At 41.8% G+C, this 19,343-nt stretch overlaps 1 protein-coding gene across 12 annotated transcripts in view; it reads right to left on the bottom strand.

Moving 5' to 3' along the window:
- dnmt3ab (DNA (cytosine-5-)-methyltransferase 3 alpha b) overlaps positions 1-19,343 on the bottom strand; it is a 627,694-nt gene that overhangs the window by 543,835 nt on the left and 64,516 nt on the right. The gene's annotated exons all lie outside the window — the stretch shown is intronic.

Genomic DNA, 19,343 nt, shown 5'->3' with positions numbered 1-19,343 from the left:
GGCAATCCCTTGGAACTTCTGTAACATGATCAAGTTTGTGCAATGCGTCTCTCGTGCTTTAATACAAAGCTTCATGAATCACTCTAGTTGTGTATCGGGAAAAGAAAATGTGCTCTGCTCTCTGGACAGCTGCCAACTCTGAGCTAGAGACAATGGAATTTGCAATACACACTCACCAACAAATTGAAAAATAGACATTAATCATAATCCTGGGCCACACCCCAACCATTTCATTGATATTACACGTCACTTTACTTTATTAATATGCCACTGATGGATTTTTTTTTAAATGACACAATAGAACAAACGGGAAATATACACAGTGTCACACAACAGTCAATTTTCTAAGAATAGAATTGAGAAGACTCTATGAATAACTTCTTTTTCATTTTTGCGGCAATGGATGTTGGTTGTAAAAACACAACTGTCTTCAAAATTTGAAATTCCCACAATGCACAATTTACTCAAACCTTTCTGATCTCTACTTATACACAACAATGTTCATTAAATTAATATGTCTAAGGTAATAGGAAGAGACCAAATCTGGTCGGCATGGAAAGGTTGGACCGAAGGGTCTGTTTCCATGTTGTACATCTCTATGACTCTACGACTCTATGTCACTGCAATATAATTCATAAGGATATCACCAATCCTGTGTCCAACATTAATCTAGCAACTTCTCTTGATCAGGTCAGTCCATCGCCTACTGGAAATTTAGTTCCCACATTTCACAAAATTATCATATTATAAATCTATCAATATGGTTTGAAATGACACATTGAAAATTCCCAGCAAGCGCACTTTATAAAGACAGGAGATCATTTCCATTGCTGCCAACAACTCTTATGCACTAAAAGAATTAACATTGTAGTCTACTGCAATCTACATTACTGAAGCATACAGACACTTTGTCAGTTTAATGAGTTCGCAGAAATATCAGAAAGTGAGCAGAGATCATAAGACCAGAAGTAGCTCCCCTTATCCCACCTTTGCCTTATATTAGTTAGTCAGTTCTCTATCCAGGCTAATATCCTATCCTCACTACCAGGGGCTTTTATCCTCAGTAGCATAACATGTGTTACTTCATGAAATGCCTTCTGGAAATCCATAAATATTACATTCACTGCTTCCTCTTCATCTATTGCACATATCACTTCTTCAAATAATTCTAATACATTTTCTGGCCTGGTTTCTCTTTCATGAAGCCATAATGACTTTGCCTGATCTACCAGACAACTGTAAGCAGGTTAGACTTGTGGGGATGATATTTATCAAATTCCTTTCAACATGAATAAATAAGGGGGAGATCAATGGGACTTCTTAACTGAAAAGTTAGTTTAGCTCACATACAAATATCTCACTGAAACATATAAGATTCTGAAGGGCTCACAGGATGTCAGAAATGGAAGGTTTGAGATACAGGTAGTTCTTCTATAACGTGATGGTTGTGTTCTTATGCAATCCCGTGTAATAGAAAAAAATCACACTTAGAAACATCACTTAAAATGTTGGCGATATAATCATGTTACAGCCAACACACATTTTAAAGGTTTGCGAATTAGAACCAATGTCCCCAATTTGCCAATCGTGTTACAGTGAGTTTGCGTTAATGAAATACACATTATAGCAGAATGACCAGTATAAAAATAGACAGGAAAGACTAGGACCTTTTTTACTGCAATGTAGGAGGTTGAGGGGTGACCTTACAGAGGTTTATAAAATAACGAGGGGCATAGATAAGGAGAATAGCAAAGGTCTTTTCCCTGGGGTGAGGGAGTTCAAAACTAGGAGGCATATTTTTAAGGTGAGAGGAAAAGATTTTTAAGGTGAGAGGAAAAGATTTAAAAAGGACATGAGGGACAACATTTTTACACAGTGGTTCGTGTGTAGAATGAACTGCCAGAGGAAGTAGTAGATGCAATTACAGTTACAACATTTAAAAGACATTTGGATAAGTACATGAATAGGAAAGGTTTGGAGAGATATGGGCCAAGCGCAGACAAATGGGACTAGTTTAATTTGTGAACATGGTTGGTATGGACTAGTTGGACCGAAGGGTCTGTTTCCGTACTGTATGACTCTATGACTCAAGGGAGAATCTAGGACCAGAGGTCGTGGTATCAGAAATAAGGGGCACTAATTTCAAGTTTGAGATGAGGAGGAATTTCTTCTATCAGAGTCTTTGTAACTCCTTGTTGTGGGGGCAGAATCCTAATGTATATATAAGGATGAGATAGATAGATTCTTGATCAGTCCGGAAATCAAGGGTTTTAGGAAAAGAAAGGAAAATGGACGTGAGGAATATTGGTTCAGCCTTGATCCGCTTGAAGGGCAGAACAGGCCTGAGGGGCTGAATGGCCTATTTCTTGATGAACAGGCCTGGAAGGAAGGGAAGACCAGTGGTGGGTGGGTGGGAGGATGGAGCTCTGAGGATGGGCCCAATGCGGAAAGGTTACTTGACAGAAGTGTGTCAGCTTCAGCCTTCCAGCCTGAGGCGAGAGCAGCGTGACCTGCCAGACCTTCTCTCCTATCCCTGACCTCCCACCAATCTCAGAACAGAGGGCAGGCAGGAAGCAATCCTTAAAGAGGTCAATAACTACAACTGTAAAAATATATGGATATATAAAATATATTTAAAGTATGTGAGTATTTGCTCCAGTTTTATTCTTCACCAACCGATTTGTGAAACTTTAATTCTTTGCCCAACTGCCATTCTGATATTGCTGACCTTGTCCTCCTACATTGTTCCAATGAATCTCAACAGAAACTTGAGTAACCCACCTCATCTTTTGATGAGCCACCTTACAACCTTTGGACTCAACTTCAAATGGAACAAATTCAGATCATAACCAGTGTTCTCACTCTCTCAGACAGCAGCTGTGAATTCTGGAAATCTGAAGCAAAGACAGAAAATGTTGGACTCAGCAGGTCTGGCAGCATTTGTGTCTAACTCTGTTTCTCTCCCCTAAGATGCTGCCAGATCTGCTGGGTTTCTCCAACATTTTCTATATTTGCTGTTTTCATTTCCACCTCCCCAGGTCCATCATTTCCTTTTCACTTGATACATTATCATTGGGCTTGCTTTGCACCATCATTCCCTTAGTAACGTCATCGCTCCAATCACAGGCACTTTCCTTTTCACCTTTCTCTGCTTCTGAACTGGCTTAAAACATGACATGTTGTGAATCATTTCCAATTCTGAGGAAAGGCCACAAACCTGACAGACAGGGTGGCATTTTATCTAGGCCTGGAAATATCATGGAAGGGGTGACTTTATTGTGCAGGAGCCAGAATTTTGATTTCTCAATGACAAGTTGAGCTGGAGAAATCAGATCAGCAACAGGTCTGTCCTCACAGCATCCTGTGGTGGTTTCTGATTTATTATCCATTTGCATGTCACAAATATTCATTACCTTAAAATTACACCAAATCTTCAAGAGATTGCAGAGGAACACATGAATTCAGTGACACCTACTTCATTTTTGTGTGCGTAACTGTTGACTTTATGCAGTTATGTGAATTCAATCGTTTTTTTTGTTAAACTTATAGAATTTTGCAGCACAGAAACAGGCCCTTTGGCCCAAATTGATCCATGCTGACCATGGTGCCCACTCAGCTAGTTCCAATTGCCCGCATTTGGTCCATCTCCCTCTAAAACCTTCTCATCCATGGACCCATCCTAATGTTTTTAAAATATTGCTTTTGTAGCTGCCTCAACTACTTTCCCTGGCATAATGGGGACAAGCAGAAAACCAGAAATTTGTATGAAAACGCAAGGACCTACAAGGGCCAGTCAAGAATGAGCAGGCAGGAGGGGAGGGGTGATGGAGTGTGCACAGGACCATAGAGGAATGCAAAAGGGATGCAAAGGAGGGTGGGTTTGGTGGTATGGAGGAAATGATGGATTCATGCAGACCAACAACAACAATTGCAAGATCAGTAGGAAACATCATCTATACCAATATCTTCAATTTATATATGTCATATCTATATTAATAACTTGGATGTTGGGATAGAATGCATTATTGCCAAATATGCAGATTACATTAAAATAGGTGGGAAAGTTTTTTTCATTCATTCATGGGATGAGGGCATTGTTGCTTTGTCTAGCATTTACTGCCCATCCCTAATTACCCAAAGGGCAGTTAATAGTCAACCACACTGCTGTGGGTCTGGAGTCACATATAGGTTAGACCAGGTAAAGATGGCAGTTTCCTTCCCTATGGGACATTAGTGAACCAAATGGGTGTTTTTCCCTGAAAGTCAACAATGGATTCATGGTCATCTTTAGACTGTTAACTCCAGATATTTATTGAATTTAAATTCCATAATCAGTTATGGCAGGATTTGAGCCCAAGTCCCCAAACATTACCCAGGAGCTGTAGATTAACAGTCCAGTGATAATACTGTTGGGCCATTGCCTCCATAAATCAAGCTGCAATAAAGAAATGAGAAACATACAAAGAGATATGGATAGGTGAGGTAAATGGGCCAAACTTTGGCTGATGGAGTTTAATGTGGATAAGTGTGAGGATATCCAGTTTGGTTGGAAGAATAAAAAGACAATTTATTAAATGAAGAGCAACATCAATATTTTGGTGTGGAGGGATCTGGGTGTCCTTGTGCATGAATCACAGAAAACTGGTTTGCAGGTACAGCAGGCAATAAGGAAGGCAAATAGAATTTTGGCATGTTTTTTGCAAAAGGAATCGAGTTTAAAAGCAGACACATTGTTGCAAATGTGCAAGGCATTCATGAGATGTCATCAGGAGCTTTGCGCCCAGCTTTGGTATCCTTACTTGAGGTAGGATGTAACTGCATTGGAGTTGAGAGTGTGGTACTGGAAAAGCACAGCAGGTCGGGCAGCATCCAAGGAGCAGGAGAATCGACGTTTCGGGCAAAAGCCCTTCTTCAGGAATGCCCGACTCTGATCTCCAGCATCTGCAGTCCTCACTTTCTTCCTGTAACTGCAGTGGAGGCAGTTTGAAGAAGTTTTACGAGGTTAATGCCAGAGATGAAGGGCTTGTCTTATCAAGAGAGATTGAGCAGTTCAGGCCTATACTCACTAGAGTTTAGAAAGAGAGAGGAAATCTAATTGAGGGATATAAGATGCTAAAGGGGATCGAGAAAGTAAATCCAGAGAGGGTGTTTCCTCATGTGAGGACATCTAGAATTAGACGTCATTGTTTTAGGATAATGGGTAGCAGATTTAAAATGGATGAAGAGAAATTACTTCTCTCAAAAGGTCATGAATCTGTGGAATTCTCTCTCAGAGTGCAGTGGATGCTGGGACAGTGAGTAACTTTAAAGAGGAGGTAGGCTGATTTTTAATTATGAACAGGTTGAAAGGTTATGGAGAGCGATTAGGAAAGTGGGGTTAATGCTGAGATGAAATCAACCATGATTGAATTAAATAGTGGAGCAGGCTCAAGGGGCTGAATTGCTTACTCCTGCTCCTAGTGCTTTACTTCTTCTGTTCATGGAAGACAGGCAGTAGTGCATCAGTATGGCCTCAGCAGAAGAATTAATTGCCTGCAGGCACTGGAGAGGCAATGCCAGAGATGACCGAGACTGTGCTGGGATGTAGTCACTGAAATATGTGAAGCAGAACTCCCAGCCACATGAATTGAGGCGAACTCCATGCCAATACCAATGGCTAATGTAGATCTCAATGTCTTCATCACTGGCACATTCCAGGATTCTATGGGTAAGGTATATGTGGCATATCACAGACTACCAGCCATAGATACATACAGGAGGTGACCTACTCCCCTCTTCTGTTATGCGACTGAATTCAATGGATCCAGGCAGGGGTCAATGTGAACCAAAAGGGTTTTCACTCTTTGACCACAAGCTAAATATTATGTAAGTCAGCACCATTTCCCATAAAGATTTCATCACTCCTCCACCATGAGCATCTCACAGCTCCCAGAGTTTCTGTGACAGCCCAGACAGAGCACTCCCCACTCAGTGCTTGCTCCAGCTGCATAAGCACATGTTCATTGCCAGTACATTACATTCTAAACAGAATCGTGCAGGAGCTGCACCCAACGTTAGATTGGAAGTGATACACACTTTTAGTTCTACCGTTAGGAACAGTGCACCACAGACAAAATACACTCTCTTCACAGGTGCTGTATGACCTGCATAATATTTCCAGCGTTTTCTGCATTTAATTAACTTTTAGTTAACTCAGCCACATTAGAGAGATTTAAACAATCCTTGGATAAGCACATGATGATGATGGGATAGTGTAGGGGGATGAGCTTAGAATAGTTCACAGGTCAGCACAACATTGAGGGCCGAAGGGCCTGTTCTGCGCTGTATTGTTCTATGTTCTAATTCTGATTTCCAACATCTGCAATAATTTGTTTTCATTTTATGCCTTTAATCAGTTCACTAATGATGGTAAATTAGAAACACTGTAATTATTTGTCTTTGAATCCAACTAGCTTTTCTCATTGCTGAGAAGGAACTGTTTGTAAAAACAATAATTTTACGACACAAAAGGTTAATTTCTCCAAATCAATACTTGCAGGCTAAAAAGAAGGTTGAGGCTTATTTCCAATTGTGAATTGAAACCCAATTCCAAAACCTTGACATTTGCTTTTGACGAAAGTTTTATTTTTATTACATTTTATAATTGTAGCTGTTTGGTGACAGGACATCATCAATATTGCAGTATATTAAAACAATTCAATAGGTTCCAGATATATTCAGCAATAATAAACCGTCAGGGCTGTTCCTGGTAAAGCTCAACTCTTCAGATGATACATATTTTATTCTTTATATTATTAGCTTCAACTTTTGAAACTTTCAGATTCAAAATGCACACAATATTATAAATAATGCAATATTACTCCTGCTCTCAAAATGTCCTTTGGAACCAAACTTTTGGTTCCTGTGTGAAACATATCTACTCTTTTCTCTTTCCCTTTTATCATCAAGTGGTAGAATCCTTGTTGGATACAGGTCCATGGGACCCTGATTCCTTCAGAATTATGAATAAATGGTTGATGTGTCAAGGTAAGGAATATCCTAAGTGCTCACAGGCTCTTCAACTGCATTGACATCACAAACCTGCTCTCATTTTCAGCTGAAATGTAATCTTTATTAAACAAAAGCAACAGTTTCCGTATTAAACTTCATTTCCGCCACTTTAACAGTCTGTGGCAACTTATGGTTGTGCTGTACTTCTGGTTGAGAACGGCCATTCAGCATAGACCAAGGTTTGAAGCTCTTATCATCTTGCTTTGTATTGTTCGTAGACAGACACAATACCAGTCTCACTTTACCAGTCATATAAAATACAAACATTCAGAATATAATGCACAGCAGTGAACTGCCAATGGGAGGGAGAGAATTTACTCTATTACTATTACAGCAGTAGCTGTATGGCATTTTCTCAATAAAAAGTCACCATTTAAAAACCTCATGAACCTCAAACAACCAGAAAACAAGGGTGGCACAAGCATGGGTACATCACATCTTGCAATTTGCCTCCATGCCAGACACAGATTCCTAACTTCAAACTACATTGTGGTTCTTTCACGGTCACTGGGTCAGAATCATGGAATTCCTTACCTAACAGCATTGCATTGTACCTACATCCCATGGACTGCAGCACTTAGGGAGATCATGATGTAGGGTCAGATTGGACAGAAATGAAGCATGTAGGGGAAAGAATTCTCACGAGGGAGTGATCTTCAGGTCCCCTGATTAGTAGCTACAAAGTGGGCAAAGTAAACAAGAAGAAATATTGGGTGCTTATGATAAAGGGACAGCAATAATTTTGGGTAGCTTTAACCAACTTATAAACAGGAAAAAATCAGATCAGCAATGGGAGCCTGGACGAGGAGTCCATACAATGCTGTGCTATATACTGGTGAGGTCAGAAATAGGAAGAGAATGCAGTTAAATGTGTGGCTAGAGAGCTGGTGTAGGATAGAGGGATTCAGATATCTGGATCATTGAGATCTCTTCCACAGCAGCAAGGATAGGGTACACCTAAATGGGAAGGACACTGACATCCTGGCAGGGAGGTTTGCCAATGCCACTTTGAGAGGGGGTATAAACTAGTATGGCAGTTGGTGTGGAAACCAGGTCAACATGTACAGTGTTTGAAGAGAAAAGAGGGACTAAATCAAGTAAGTCTAGCAGAAAGAACAGGTAGGGTCAGGTTGGGATGGAATCAGAGGGTTTTAAAAGAGCTGGCTGACGAGGCAGTAGTGGCATGTTAATTTTCCCAAACGGTGATAGATTCTGGAAAGATTTCAACAGACAATAAAGTTACTAATTTATTCAGGTAGGGAGAGAGACAGAATAGAGGAAATACAGCTTAATTTTTTCATGACTGCAGATGCTGGAAACCAGAGTCTAGATTAGAGTGGTGCTGGAAAAGCACAGCAGTTCAGGCAGCATCCGAGAAGCAGTAAAGTTTTACTAGACCTCCGTTAGAATCAGTCATTAAGGAGGCTATAGCTGAACACTTGGACAATCTCAAAGTAATCAGGGAGAGATGTTGTGAAAGAACAGTAATATTTAATCAATTTATGAGACTTATTTAAAGGAGTAACTTGTCCTGTGAATAAAGGAGAGCCTGTAAATGTACTGTACTTGGATTTCCAGAAACGTTTGACAAGTTGCCACATACAAGATTATTAAACAAAGTAGGAACATGTGGTGTTGGGAGTAATTAGCATGGATCCTGGTTTGGTTGGCTGGCAATAAACAGATAGTATACATAAATGATTAATTTAATTGGCAGGTCATGACAAGTACAGTCCCACAGGCGCATCAATCTTTCACAATTTATATCAATGACTGAGATGAGGAGAGTGAAGGTATGGAAGCTAAATTTTTGATGGCACAAGAATACGTAGAAAAATAATTTGTCAACATTGCAAGGTTGTAGACAGATTTAGGTAGATTGGATGATTGGGCAGAAACCTGGCAGATGAAGCATAGTGTGGGAAATGTGAAGCTTTTCACTTTAGCAGGAATAATTTAAAAAATACAGTGTATTACTTAAATACAGAATGACTACTGAATGCCATGATGCAGAGGGATCTTGGTGTTCTAGTGCATAAGTATCAAAAAAGGTAGTGTGCAGGTACAGCAAGTCATCAAGAAGGCTAATGGATTGTTATCCTTTATTATGAGAGGACTTGAACATCAAAGTAAGCATGTTATGCTTCAGTTAGAGAGGGCATGAGTGAGACATCATCTTAAGTACTGTATCGCTTTCATCTCCCTGCTTAAGCAAAGCTGTAAATCCAAGGAGGCAATTTAGAGGAGGTTCATGAGATAGATATTTGGAAGCAGTGGGTTGTCTGATGAGGAAAGGCTACGCAGATTTGATTTGTTTCCAACAGAATTTGAATTTTACAAGATTCTGAAGAGCTATAACAAGGATGTTTCCTCTTGTGGGTAAGTCCAAAACTAATGCTCACTGTTTAAAACTTTTGGTTGTCTTTTTAGGACAAAGGAGTATTTTTTCTTTCTAAAGGTTGAGATAATTTGGAACAGTGTGTCTCAGAAGGCAGCGGATGGGGAGCATTGGATATTTTTAGGGCAAAGTATATGGGCAGTTGTAAGACAAAATAACCAATGGTCAACTGAAGAGTAAATGAAAATGTGGAGTTCGGAACACAAACAGATGGACTATAATCTTATTGACTGGCAGAGCAAGCGTACTGTTGCTCCTAAGTTGTGCCTTTATATGTACCACCACCTCTCGAGGGCAATTAGGGATAGGCAATAAATACTGGCCCAGCCAGCAATGCCCACATCTCATGAATAAATCTTTAAAAAAGGACGAAGAGGAAATTTACGTCCCATTTCTGGTCAAGCCTGTCTGTGCAGAATTTATTTGAGTTTCATACCAATGCAACGCCAACTTCCCCAACCCTTTCCCTCTGTCACTGGGCACCACAGCATCTGTGTGACCAGACGCAAATGATCGATTCCACCATAAAATGACCATTTCAAAGCAAATTTCTAAATGGAAGCAAGTTTCTAAATTTCGTACGGAAGTTAGCTGATCACTTTTGTGCATTCACTTCGTGTCTGTCTTCCTCCTGTCTTTTCCTCTGCTAATGCTGCAATGCTATGCTGGCCCAGTAACTTCCTCAATCAAATGAAAGGATGGCTTTCAGTGGAAAGCCTTGCAAGACGACCAAGAGCAGCTCGGAGTCATGAGGGTCCAGCTGCATTGCATGGTAACATACAGGTGAAGTAGAAGAATGCTGGGAATGAATCCTGATCATCATTGTGCTGAGTTGGGCATAAGCACAGTCATGTAACTGCCTGGAAGATATTACAATGTCTTTATTCCATGTTAAATAACACATCACAGCCACCAACAGAATTTAAATGTGCTGTGCTTTAGAAAAGACTGACCTCTGGCAAGAATAACATTTTAAAAGGAACATTAGTTTTGATTGCTAGAGCTTGGTTGTAGGTCAATGATGTCACGCTGATTTCAACAGTATCTGAGTCTAATGAGAGCATATGGTATTTGAAAATGCCTTTCCTGAACTTAACAAAACCAAAAGTGAGGCCATTGAACTTCATGCAGCATTGCATCCAGGTTAGTGAGGTTTGAATCCTGGAATGGATCAGCTATGATCACCTACTCCCACTGTCCCTTAAGCATCAATTCATTGAGTTATACAGCACAGAAACAGAGCCTTTGGCCCAACTCATCCACACCAATCTGACCTAGCTCCATTTGTCATCATTTGACCCATATCTTTCTAAACCCTTCCTATTCATATACCCATTCAGATGCCTTTTAAATGTTATAATTGTAGCAGTCGCCATCACGTCCTCTGACAGCTTTCTTTACACTCACTACCCTCTGTTTGAAGAAGTTGCCCCTTAGGTTCTTTTTAAATCTTTTCCCTCTCATCTTAAACCTATGCCCTCTAGTTTCGGACTCCCTAACCCTGGGAAAAAGACCTTGTTCATTCACTCTAACCATGTTTCCCATGATTTTATAAACTTCTATAAGGTCACCCCTCACTCTCTGACGCCCATTTAGCCTCTCCGCTACATTGATGACTGCATTGGCGCCACCTCGTGCTCCCGCGAGGAGGTTGAGCAATTCATCAACTTCACCAACACATTCCACCCTGACCTTAGATTTACCTGGACCATCTCTGACACCTCCCTCCCCTTCCTGGACCTCTCCATCTCCATTAGTGACGACCGACTTGACACTGACATTTTTTACAAACCCACCGACTCCCACAGCTACCTGGATTACACCTCTTCCCACCCTACCTCCTGCAAAAATGCCATCCCGTATTCCCAATTCCTCCGCCTCTGCCGTATCTGCTCCCAGGAGGACCAGTTCCACCATAGAACACACCAGATGGCCTCCTTCTTTAGAGACCGCAATTTCCCTTCCCACGTGGTTAAAGATGCCCTCCAACGCATCTCGTCCACATCCCGCACCTCCGCCCTCAGACCCCACCCCTCCAACCGTAACAAGGACAGAACGCCCCTGGTGCTCACCTTCCACCCTACAAACCTCCGCATAAACCAAATCATCCGCCGACATTTCCGCCACCTCCAAACAGACCCCACCACCAGGGATATATTTCCCTCCCCACCCCTTTCCGCCTTCCGCAAAGATCGTTCCCTCCGTGACTACCTGGTCAGGTCCACGCCCCCCTACGACCCACCCTCCCATCCTGGCACTTTCCCCTGCCACCGCAGGAACTGTAAAACCTGTGCCCACACCTCCTCCCTCACCTCCATCCAAGGCCCTAAAGTAGCCTTCCACATCCATCAAAGTTTTACCTGCACATCCACTAATATCATTTATTGTATCCATTGCTCCTGATACGGTCTCCTCTACATTGGGGAGACTGGGCGCCTCCTAGCAGAGCGCTTTAGGGAACATCTCCAAGACACCCGCACCAATCAACCCAACCACCCCGTGGCCCAACATTTCAACTCCCCCTCCCACTCTGCCGAGGACATGGAGGTCCTGGGCCTCCTTCACCGCCACTCCCTCACCACCAGATGCCTGGAGGAAGAACGCCTCATCTTCCGCCTTGGAACACTTCAACCCCAGGGCATCAATGTGGGCTTCAACAGCTTCCTCATTTCCCCTTCCCCCACCTCATCCTAGTTTTAAACTTCCAGCCAGCTCCGCACTGTCTCCTTGACTTGTCCGGACTTGTCCTACCTGCCTATCTCCTTTTCCACCTATCCACTCCACCCTCTCCTCCCTGACCTATCACCTTCATCCCCTCCCCCACTCACCTATTGTACTCTATGCTACTTTCTCCCCACCCTCACCCTCCTCTAGCTTATCTCTCCACGCTTCAGGATCTCTGCCTTTATTTCTGATGAAGGGCTTTTGCCCGAAACGTCGATTTTGCTGCTTGTCGGATGCTGCCTGAATTGCTGTGCTCTTCCAGCACCACTGATCCAAACACCATACTGTCTACCTGCAACTCCACTTTCAAGGAGCTACGCACCCTGCCGGTCTCTTTGTTCAGCAACACTCCCCAGGGCCTCACCATTAACCGTGCAAGTCCGATTCTGATTTGCCTTTCCAAAATGCATTACCTCACATTTCTCTACATTAAACTCCATCAGCCACTCCTTGGTCCATTAGCCCATCTGATCAAGATCCCATTGTACTCTGAGATATTCATCTTCGCTGTCCTCTACACCTCCTATGTTGGTGTCATCTGCAAACTTACTAAACATACCTCCTATATTCACATCCAAATCATTCCTATAAATGACAAAAGGCAGTAGACCCAGCATCGATCCTTTTGGCACACCATTGGTCACAAGCCTTCAGTCTGAAAACCAACCTCTACCACCATCCTCAGTCTTCTACCTTCAATTTTGTTTGCAACTGGCTAGCTTCCCTGGATCCCATGTGATTTAACTTTACTAATCAGTCTATCAGTCTCTGAGAAACATTATCAAATGCTTTTCTGAAATCCATACAAACAATGTCGACTGCTCTGTCTTCATCAATCTTTTTTGTCACCTCTTCAAAAAACTTAATCAAGTTAGTGAGACACGATTTCACATACAAAGCCACGTTGACTATTCCTAACCAGTCCTGGCCTTTCCAAATGCTTGTTCCTGTTTGTCAGAATCCCCTCCAACAACTTACCCACCACTGACATCAGGTTCACTGGTCTATAGTTTCCTGACCTTTCATGGCTGATTGTGAACCTCTAAGGATACAGACATCTCTGAACCTTTCCACTTCCTTCACCTTAAGCAGTATCAAAAAATCTTGAAGTCTGCTCTCTCTTGCTCTCCCATATTGTCAAATTCTTGTTTCCCAAGTTCCTGTCTCCCAGGTCAGATTCACTTCCTGCAACCAGAAAGCTGTCTTTCCCATACTGGACTACTTCAATCTTATTTATATCTCGTGTCATATAAAAATCCCACTCAGATTTTGCATGCTGCAGCCTTGGACAAACAAATGTTCATAAGCTCTAACTGATATTTTGTTGCAATGTGAAAGATATCTCATTCAAAATCCAAGAACCTTGTTTGCTTTATCCATTGTGAATGGAATTTGCACTGACATTTGTTCTCCCTGTGTCTGCTTTCCTCATCTGATCAGTCAGTGACACACAGGCATACTCTCACCGCCAGTCATCTCATAGAGTCATAGAATCCTACAGCACAGGGACAGGCCCTTTGGCCCAAACTAGTCCATGCCGACCAAAATGTCCGTCCACACTAACCCCATTTCCCTGCACTTGGCCCATATCCTTCCAACCCTTTCCTATCCATGTATTTGTCCAAATGCCTTTTAAATGTTGTTAATGTACCCGCCTCAACCACTTCCTCTGGCAGCTTATTCCATATGCATACCACCCTCCGTGTAAAAACGCTGCCCCTCAGGTTCCCTTTTATTCTTTCACCTCTAACATTAACCTGAAGCCCTCTCGTCCTCAATTCCCCCACCCTGGGAAAAATACTGAATTCATTCACCCTATCCATGCCTCCCATGATTTTATATACCTCTATAAGGGCCCCTTTTAGTCTCCTATGCCCTAACAATAAAAGTCCTAGCTTGTCCAACCTCTCCCTACAACTCAGACCATTGAGTCCTGGCAACATCCTTGTAAATTCCTTCTGCACTCTTTCCAGTTTAATAACACCCTTCCCTCTAACAAGGTGACCAAAACTGAACACAATACTCCAACTGCGACTGCACCAATGTCCTGTACAACTGCAATGTAACTTCCCAATTTCTATACCCAATGCCCTGACCAATAAAGGCCAGTCTGCCAAAAGCCTTCTTCACTGCCCTGTCTACCTGGGACTTCACTTTCAGAGAACTGTGAACCTGAACTCTAAGGTCCCTTTCTACCACTATACTCCTTAAAACCCTAACATTAACCATGAAACTCCTACCTTGATTTGGTTTTCCAAAATACACTCAATGTATTGTAAAGAGAATTTTTTTTATTCATTCACGGGATGTGGGTGTTGCTAGTTAGGTCAGCATTTATTGCCCATCCCTAATTGCCCAGAGAGCAGTTACGACCCTGGAGCCACATGTAGGCCAGACTGGGTAAGGATGGCAGTCTCCTCACTAAAGTCGAGTCAAGAAAAGCTTATTTGATGAATTGCTCTTAAACAATCTGCAACTTACCAAATCCAGAATGACATACTGTACTTTTCAAAGCATCAGCACAGTCCCCAAGCCTTAGAAGATCTATGCAATGCATCTGAGAATGCACTACAGGCTGAATCTGGGACTTGGCTGTAAGTACCAAGTGTTAATGGTTAAAGGAATCATGTCCAGTCCAGAGTGCCTCAGCTGCATCACCTGGAGATCTAACTTCGCCAAACTTGTTTCAAAGATTGTTCCTTGAATATGTTTGTACAAAATATTCTGTTACCTCTAGCAGCGAGAGGTTTGAAGGGCTTTACCCAATAGATTTGTGCAGGAACAACCGCCTGGGTTACAACATGGACATGGTCAAAAGAGGCAGCATCAAGCAACATCTCATATCAACATCTGGTATTATCAATATCTGATATCCAACCAGATCAGAAGATAGTTCGGATAACTGACCAAAATACTGGTCAAAGAAGTAGGTTCTAACAATATCTCAAAGACATTCAGAGAGACAGAGCACTGCATAGATTTGAGGTGGGAATACCAAGCCTTAGGATCTTGGGAGCTGAAGGCACAGCTAGTGATAGGGGAATGATTAAAAACGAAAGTGTGCAAGAGGCCACAACTGTAAGAGTGGAAAGATCTCAGAGCATTCTTGGTCTTGAAGGAACTGTAGAGATAGTGATGGGCAGGGCCATGGAGAGAGTTGATGGCAAAGATGGGAACCTCAAAATCAGGACATCACTGGACCGGAAACCAATGTGGGTTAGTGACTGCGGGGGGAATGGGATGTAGGATGTTTTACTGCAAAAAACCAGGAATAGACTTATGGATGAGCTCAGGTTTCTGTGCTTGGGCTGGAGTAGGGATCAGATTGGTGTACAACAGAGGAAGCTGGGAGAGAGATTACTGGAATTCCTTGGAGCAAGGATGTGAATGAGGGTTTCAGCAGCAGACAAACTGAGACAGGGATGACAACCAGCAGTGTCATGTGAAAGAGAGACTATTCAATCAAGAATCTAGACTTACATTTAAATAGGACTATTTATATACAGTAGCTCTCTGCACTCCCCCACCATCTGCGGGGGTTACATTCCAGGATCTAGCGCGGACTGATAGAGCAAACGCATTCATTTAAATGGAAATTGTACCGTCCCAGCAGCCTCCTGGTGCCTGGTGCTGGGACCCTCCCTATAATATGCTCAGGCCGTGGTAAACTGCGGGTAACTGAAACCGCGGAAAACGATTCCGCAGATACGGGGGTCGCCCTGTACAAAATATCTTAACATAGTTCATAGTGGTATGAATCACATCATTACTGAGAAATTGAAAGTATCAACGGGGAATAGGTTTTTAAAAGGATACTGAAGGGGCTTAAAAGAAGAGAGAGAAGTTAAGGAATTGAAGAGGTTTATCCAAAAATGTGGGCCTTTGATAATTAAAGCCACTAATGGTGATGGGATCTACCAGAGGCTGAAGTCTCAATGACAGAGTATGCAGTGAGGGGAGAGGCAGGTGTTTTATAGCATTGGAAAAGGTTACAGCTTTAGAAGGGGCATGGCCATAAGGAGATTTAAGTACAAGGATGAAAAATTCACATTTGTAATGTTGAGGAACAAGAATTCAATGGTGTCAGCATGCTTAGTGGCTAGACTTTATGTGGGATGGAATACAAGTGGCAAAGTTCGGAAACAGCTAAACTTTGAGCAGAATGCAGGGAGAAAATCCAGCCAGGAGAATCTGGGCTTGGTGAGTTTGAAGGTGAAAAAGACAAAGATTCCTGTGGATCAAGTCAGGGGTGATCTGAGAGAAGTGGAACAAGTCAGTCTTAATTACAGAGTGGAAGGATGGTTTTCCAATGTTTGGCTAAAAGGAAGTGTAGACTGTGGTGTAAAACAGAGAGATGGACAGTGAGCATTTGCTGGAAGGAGCTCTTTGAAGATCTCAGCCGATAGAATCCCCATCAAAATCCTGTACAGTGGAAAAGCACTTTTAGCTTGTATGTAATCTCCCTCACATGGAAGGAGGAAACCATGCCAGAGATCTCTGAGTCACTGTGGGCATCTTCAAGAAGGGGCTAAAACTGATTGTGGTAACTACAGAACGGTCTCCCTCTGTCCATTACAAGGAAGGACATTGTAAAAGTCCTCTTCAATCATCTCCTTTCAGTGGCTGAAGACCTTCTCCTAGAGTCACAATGACGATTCGGACCATTGAGGCATGGTGGACATAATCTACACAACAAGACATGACCCAAGACAGCAGAGGCAACAGTAACACCAAGATGTGGTCTTTTCTCACCTCATAAAGACCTTAAACTCTGTCAATTGGGAGGGACTATGGAGCATCCAAAAATTAGTTTGCCTCAGGAACTATCACCACCCCATCCCCATCACACTTCTCTGAAATGTGCAGCTCATTTCACTGGTTAATGGGTCTTTCCTCCAGTTCGGGACAGAGACAGACACATTGCTTCTCAGCCAATGGATTCTTTTTCAACCTCCTATCGGGTTGGGCTTGTCCTGAGATGATGAAAGGCAGCATGTAGTGCGATATGATTAAGGACACTCACGTCTCAACTGTTCTGAACCTCCAGTTCGAGATAGAGCAGGAGTGTACAAAACCCTCCGTATCGATCCCAGCTGCCCCACCTGAAGCAAGGTGTGTGGATCCAGCAGTGGACTCTTCAGTCACCTCAGGACTCACAACATCAGAGTGGGAGAAAATCCCAAGGGACTGGCTAAGACTAGAGCTGGGGTTAGATACAACAAAATGTGCAGGAGTCTATTTATGCAAAAAAAAACATTTAAAGGAGGTAAATCCTAAAATGATAAAGCTCAAGAATAGAGGAGCCAGGAAATCTTTCGAGATTGTGGCCAGGGTGAGGAAAAAGGGGTCAGTATAAGTAGAAACCCTATAAAGTGGTAAATAAGTCTCTGTGTTTTATATGTGATGCATAAAAACAAAGAAATGATATTGGAGTTCAGTTGGAGTTCAGTTGGCCACAACGAAGAGCTTTGGACACCCAAATTACTGGCATGGCATTGAAACAATAGAAAAATTCAAAAGAATACCCTTAAATAATACCAAATGTGAGAGTGAATAAAGATGAACAAAAGTTCACATATTTGAGGCTTTATTTATGACAGCAAAGTGAAATGCTTTATTGTATATTGACTGCTTGGGACAGACCTAATACAGTCACTGGTCTTTTCGTGCGTGTCAGAATGGTTATTTTTCTGAAAGTGCATGTATAGCATCAAGATAAAGCAAAGGTTGAAGGAGGCAACTGGTGAATTGTCAACATAAATCAGAGCGACTTTAAGTTCACTGAATTCCCAACCTGCATTTGTCTTTCCATTTTCTCCCTTGATCAACCTTTCATTCAATGTAGAAAACCATCTCACACTCTCACAAAACATGAAACAAAAATACATTCTTACCCTTTTCCACACTAAAAAATACATTTCTACAACTAAGGGGTGTTTGATTAATTTAGTGCATCAAGATCCATTAGTCTTTTCTGCATTGATACCCTGCTACAACTAATATGGCAGGGTACTAAAGCAAGTGACTATTCATCTGACACTTTAATGGGTCATTATTCATTTGCTCAAATGCTTTGTTGACTAAGTATCTGGCAGTTGAATGTCTTCTAATACTGCAGCTTGGCAGCACAGTTTCTACCAAGAAAGGGTATTTGTTTTTCAAATATCTATTTTAGAGTTTGATCTAATAACCCTGAGCAAACAGTTGAGCCAAATACAAAGTCAGTTATTATGACAATCCTAAATAGGTGTCTGACTTTAAGATTTAGTTGGTTTAGCGATCGCATGCATGTTCACTGATCAAATCTGGAAGGTAATCCTTAATGTCTGATGATGGTCGACTTTTACAAAAGGATGGCTATGGCTTCTACCTCATGAGATAACAAATCTGAATAAACATGCAACAGAAATCTACTCTGAGCTCCGAATAGTTTGGTCAAAGTGAGGAGGAAGGAACTGAAACCCCATAAAATCAAAGCTAGAAACATTGAGTAGGTCAAGCAGTATCTGTGTAAAAAAGGAAAGCTGTTTTTTGTTTGAAATGAGTGTGCTGTTTCAGCCAATTTATTTTAGCTTTTTGCTCAAGCATTTTTTTTTAAATCATTTAAGATATTTGTCACAGCAGCAGACCACAGCATGTATGTGCTCACTGGCACAATGTAAAAGCAAAACACAACACAAAGCAAGATGCCCTTTGGGTCATTCTGAAAGCAACGACACAATTACTGACATAACTTGGGGAAGCTATTTAGAAAACATTTTCAATTTATATCACATAAAATAAGTATTTATGCACATACACTGTTTAAAGCCTGTTGCAATACTCAAGAGAACTATTAAGTGTGACTGTCAGATTGTAACAAACAGCAAATTCCACACAAGCAACATCCTGCTTTTAACTATCATGTTTAGGTAATAACGTGGAGACGCCAGCCAAATCATCTATTTGGACACAAACATTAAAGAAGTGCCTAGCTGTTTCTGAGTGAGTGAATAATTTGAACTTGGCAAAAAGAAACACATTTCATTAACTTTCATAATTTATGCAACATTTTCATAAATATTCAGTCCAGAGGAAGGTTGTCTCAACATATGGATGGATAATAATAACACAAGCCAGGTACTTCTAGCTGCTATTGTGATATTAACTATACACTGGGCAGATGTAAGTT

The sequence above is a fragment of the Chiloscyllium plagiosum genome, unplaced genomic scaffold, assembly GCF_037043375.1.
Source record: "Chiloscyllium plagiosum isolate Xiang-an unplaced genomic scaffold, Cpla_swu_hap1 HiC_scaffold_3, whole genome shotgun sequence".
Lineage (NCBI taxonomy): Eukaryota > Metazoa > Chordata > Chondrichthyes > Orectolobiformes > Hemiscylliidae > Chiloscyllium > Chiloscyllium plagiosum.
The sequence above is the reverse complement of the archived record's forward strand: the minus strand, read 5'-3'. Positions and strand labels throughout refer to the sequence as shown.